The following is a 5,932-nucleotide window of genomic DNA, read 5'->3' as shown; positions in this document are numbered from 1 at the left end:
CCGGCAGATGCAGAAGCCCGTTACCATCAGATTACCCTCCTCCCTCATGCGTTCATGCAACAATCCTACCTCCGGGTTAGCTTAGTATCTCCAAACCCCACCCGTCATTATGCCTTTTTCTCTCTCCTTCCTCTTTCTTATCCATTTCCACCAGCCTTTTCATCAGTCATATCGGACTCTAACCACCTATGATTCTTTGTCATCCTCTTTCCTCGCTAATTATACCTCTTTTTCTTCCCCACTTCTTTCCCCCCTTTCCATCCCCCGTCTTTCCTCATCATCATCCTTTCCTCCGCCTCCTCCTCCTCCTCCATTTCCCCTCATCTTCCTCCTTTTCCTCTCCACCGACTCCTCCCCCGCCCCCCCTCTCTTGTTTATTTTTCTCCCCATCCCTCTTACCCTCCTCCCCTCGTACCCTTTTATGATTTTATTTCTCTCGCTTACACCTCCCTCCTTCCCATACTATTCCCTTCTTCCTTGCCAACTCTTTCCTTCCCCAACCTCCTCATTCAACCCTCCTTTCCTTTCTCTCCTCTTCCTTTCCCCAACACTTCCCTCCTTCCCCTCCCCATCACCCTCTTCCTTACTTCTCCCTTTTTTCCTTACTCTCACCCCTTGCCCCACACACCCTCTTCCTTTCCCCTACATTTCCTTCTTTCCCCTACCCCCCTCACTCTTTCCTCTTCTCACCCACCCTCTTCCTTTCCCTTAAACCTACCTCCCTTGCATCTTCCCTCACTCCCGCCCCCTGTATCCTCCTCCCTTATCCTTCTCTTCCTCCCTCCCCCCATCCTCTCCCAAATACCTCCCTCCTCCCCCTCCCCCCCTCCTTTCTTCCCTCCCTCCTTCCCCTCCCCCCTCCCTTCTCCCCTGCCTCCTCCCTCCTCCCTCTCCCCCTCCCTCCGCATTAAGGCGATGGCGCGGCTGGTAGTGACAGGTATGGCGTGCGCGGCGAAGGGAAGAAAAGACGGCATGGCGAGCGCACCTTCGGCGTCCCCTTATTAATAACACAGGCGCACCGACTTAACCATAAATCCTTCCACGGAGCACAAGACGTCATACATCACCTTCACGGAACGTTAAAGATGGCTGACGCGCGAGAAATATCAAGCGTATTCATCTCTCTCTCTCTCTCTCTCTCTCAACCAACTCCTCTCTCTCTCTCTATCAACTACTAACTATCTATCTATCTATCTAACTAACTATCTCGTACCTATCTGAATCTCTCTATCTCTCTGACTCTCTTCTAATCATCTAATCTCTCCTATCTCTCCTACTCTCTCTATCTATCTATCTACCAAACTATCTCTCTATCTATCCTCCACATTGTTCCTTCCACTTCCTCTTCTTCTCTCCCTCGTCTCCCTTCTTTCCTTCCCCAGTTTTTCCCCAACATCTATTAATCCTTTCTCTCCCCCTTCCCCCTCAGTTTCTCATCATCCACCTTCCTCTCCTTCCTCTCTCTCTCTCTCTCCTCCTCTCGGTCCTTCTCCACTCTCACTTCATCCACTCCTCTCTCTCTCTCTTCTCTCTCTCTCAGTCTCACTCTCGATCTCTCTCCATCTCTCTCCACTCGTCTCTCTCTTTCCTCTCTCCTTCATCTCTCTTCTCTCTCTCTCTCTCCCTCGTCTCACCTCTCATCTCTCTCCTCCACTCCGATTACTCTACTCTCTCTCTTCTCTCTCTCAAAATCGATCCCTTCTCTGTCTCCTCACTCCTCTCTCTCTCTTACTCTCTCTCATCTTCTCTCTCCTCTCTCAGTATCTCTCTCTCTCTCTCGTCTATCATCATCTATCAAATTCCACTATCTCTCTATCTAATCGTACCCCATCTTTCTTTCTTACTTCCTCTTACTTCCTCTCCCCTCGTCTCCCTTTCTTTCCTCCCCCAACATATATATTAAATCTTTCTCTTACCCCTTCCCCTCATTTTTTCATCTTCCCTCCTCTCGTCTCTTTTCCTCCCTCAATCTCTCTCTACTTCCGGGTCTCTCTCTCATCTCTCGTCATCTCTCTTCTCGATCTCTCTCTCTTTCTCTCTCTCCTCTCTCTCTCGTTCTCTCTCTCTCTCTCTCTCTAATCTCTCCTCATCTCTCCTCTCTCTCTCTCTCCTCTCTCTCTATCTCTCTCTCTCTCTGTCTCTCTCTCTCTCTCTCTACTCATCTCTCTATCTCTCATCTATCTCTCTCTCTCTCTCTCTCCTCTCTCTCTCTCTCTCTCTGTCTGTCTGTCTGTCTGTCTCTCTCTCTCTCGTCTCTCTCTCTCTCTATCACTCTCTCGTCTCTCTCTCTCTCTCTCGGCATCAATCACTCCTCTCTTCACTCTCTCCTTCTCTCTCTCGTCGCTCATATCTCTCCTCTTACTCTCTCACTCCAATCATCTTTCTCTCTCTTCCTCTCTCATCACTCTCTCTCTCTCTCTCTCTCATCCTATCTCATCTCTCTCATCCTCTCTCTCTCTCATCTCGTCCTCTTACTGTCTTTGTTTCATCCTATCTCGGTTTCTGTGTCTATCGGTTTGTCTGTCTGCCTCTTGAGAGAGAGGGGAGATAAATGTGAGAGATAGATAGGAGATAGATGAATTAGATAAAATATATAGAGAGAGAATAGTGTGTGTTAGTGTTTTTTTTGTTGTGTGTGTGTTGTTGAGGTGAGGGTAGAGGAAGTTGTGGTAGAGTGTGAGAGAAAAATTAAGAGTTAAGAATTAAGGATGTAAGAAGTAAAATATTGGGAGAATAGATGAAGAATGAAGAGAAGGATTAAGATGGAGGTAGAGATGGAGAGAGAGAGAGTGATATAAGAGAAGAGGAATAGATAGAGATAGAGGAGAAGGATAAGATGTAGAGAAGAGAGATAATAGAATTAGAGATTTTTAAAGATATAGAGAAGTGAGATAGATAGAGATGTGAGTGATTGAATTGATTGAGTGTGAGATGAAGATTTATAGGGAGGAGGGAGGTGAGAAAATGATTAGTTATAGATGAAAGAGGGGGAAAAGTAAAATATTGAGAAAGAGGTTATGGAAGAATGAGAGAGAAGGATGAATGAATGGTAGATAGGGGGGGGAGAGATAGATGGGAGAGGGAGACTATTTAGGTGTGAGGGAAGATGGAGAAGAAATGAGATTTTATGAGAGAATATGTGAATGAGAGAGAGAAGAGAGAGGAGGAGAATAGTAGAGAATGATGATGAAGAGAGATAGAGAGAGAGAAGAGAGAGAGGGAGGAAGGGAGGGAGATATAATGGAGAGGGAAGAAAGATAAAAAATATGGAGAGAGAGCAGGATAAGGGAGGGAGAAGTTGAAGAGGGGGAGGGGAGGGAAATGAGAGGAAAGGAAAGGTGAGGGAGGAATTAGAGAGAAAAGTTGTGTGGGGTGAGGTGTGAGTAAAGAAAGTTAAGGGACTCATCCTTCCCTCTTCATATTCACTAACCAATCTTTCCCGTCAACCCCCATATCCATAGTTTTTTTTCCATTCTCAATTTTCCTTTGTTGTTGCTCCTGTATTCCCCCCCTCCCCCTCCGTCTGTCCCTCATTCCTTCGATGTTCACTGACACCTCATACCACTAGAGGAAGAAACTACTTTTTTGAAGAGAATATTGAGCCTGTTATTTATTGCAGGAGAATATCACCGTAGATATCTAGGCAGTTTTATGAAGGAGGGTTAAGCTCGTTTATGGTAATTTGAATATTTTTTATATGCTCCTTCTATCGACTGAACGTTTTTATGGTTTATTTTCCGATAACTTTCCAAGGAGGGAGGAATGTAGAAAAAATAGAAATTTGTAGTTCATGACAAGATTTATAACGTTAAGGAAAATGCCATACCATATATATTTTTTCCTTTTTTTCAGAGCAAACATGTCAGCATACAGTAGTATTCATATGGTTATTGGGTCGTACTTCCAACTAAAACCTCAATTTCATAACATTTACTTCTCTATAAGTAAACTTACAGATATTTATATCAGTATACATTACATTATCTTTGTATGTCTTGGATGTAAATGTTATATCTACTTTACACGGCTGTACTTTTAAATTCCACATTTCAATATTCCCGAATATATTCTCCGTCTTCGACGAAACGACAATACTGAGGGACACTGTATGTGTGCACTGATCGGAAATCTGATAAACTTTTTTTTCTGTATAGAAGCCGACTATGACAGTCTCTACCCCCCCCCCCCCCTCCCCCCACCCTCCAGAAAAGAAGATCCAAAAGCTGTTACGTAGAAAGAAAAAAATCTCACAAACTTCTTATAAGGCAAGAAAATCTGAGGAAACTCCCGAACATAATCCCAGATTTATGGATTTCCCAACACCCACCCAAGAATCCGGTAAAAGATTCCCCAAACTGTAAGAACATGCATTAGTCAGCCTTTCCTAGGTATCGGTAGTTATGTTTACCTGTATCTTCTTCGGGAGAGGAAATGAGGAAGGAAGGAAGGAGAGACGGTAAGAGAAATATGAAGAAAAGGAGAAAGGGATTCTCCATTACATCTGTTACAAGGGTCATATCTTCATCACTATCATTATCATTATCATCCTCATCGCAATCGTAGTCATTAACATAATTATCCTTGTCATTATCATTTGCGTTATTAATATCATTATAAGTCTCATCTTCATCCTCTTTTTCATCCTCAACCTTAGCCTCTTCCTCATCCTCATCATCAATATCATCATCATTGTCACAATCATCTCGTCACCATCTCCCCTCCTCAACCTAATCCTTTTCATCATGATCATAATCCTCATCATCACCATCATCGTCACCATCATCATCATCATCATCATCATCATCATCATCATTATCATCATCCTCATCCTCATCATCATCATCATCATCATCATCATCATCACCATCATCATCATCATCATCATCATCATCATCATCATCATCATCATCATCATCATTCATACTATAATCATAATCACAATTATAGTTAGTCTTTTTATTTCAATCATACTCTTTAATAATTTCAGAAATAGGTCTTATGACAGCCATGACGCGATTATTATCCATGAAATTACTCTTGGCAATTAATTAGCAGTTTCAAGTTCACCAAAAGCACATATCAGTACAAATAAGTGGCGTGTGTTTCAGATACAAAACATCGAAAATTGCACATTGGCAGCGCTGAGTAGAGAACTTGGTTAGGACTGCACAAATATCGTCTGCAAAAAAAAAAGGGGGGGGGGGAATGTTTAAATATGTAATGCCAGATGAAGAAGAAATAGAGAGAAGAAAGTAGAATAAAATGTAAAACACAGACACAACCCTTTCTCTTCTCACACCTTCGTGTCGTTGTTACCGTAAGAATTCAGGTCGTCATTGCACCCAAGAGGAAAATAAAAGATAAATGATTCGCACACTTCCTTTCTTCTTCACAGTTTAACGTCGTTAAGGAAAATATTCCACTCATTCATCGCTCATTCTCTTCAGAACATTTAGGTTTTTTTGTTGTCAGTTTGCCCGCCTCACGTGGATAAACTCTACGGGGCCGACATTCACGTTTCACTTGCTTTCGCTTGGGCTATATGCATTTCTTTGTGTTTTGAAGTTTGGAGACGGAAGGAATTTTAGATGATGTAAAACTTATCTTTCAAGTTCAAGTTTTTCATTAGTGACGTCTCTTTCTCTTTGTCTCTGTTTGTCTGCTTGTCTGTCTGTCTCTATGTGTCTGTCTGTCGCTCTCTCTCTCTCTCTCTCTCTCTCTCTCTCCCCCCCCCCCCTTCTTTCTTTCTGAGACCCGTTTAAAAGAACACACCCGCTTATTAAAGGAGATATAGTAATAAATCGAAATCGTTTACGAGTAATTAAATCAGAGGCCTCTGGAATATGCCTTCATATATGTATTGGTTAAAGTGGTGCGTTCATTATGTAGCTTCGACCGTACCTTCACCACACTGTGCATTTCACTGACAGTA

This window comes from Penaeus chinensis, chromosome 3 (genome assembly GCF_019202785.1).
Source record: "Penaeus chinensis breed Huanghai No. 1 chromosome 3, ASM1920278v2, whole genome shotgun sequence".
Lineage (NCBI taxonomy): Eukaryota > Metazoa > Arthropoda > Malacostraca > Decapoda > Penaeidae > Penaeus > Penaeus chinensis.
This window is presented reverse-complemented; position numbering follows the sequence as displayed.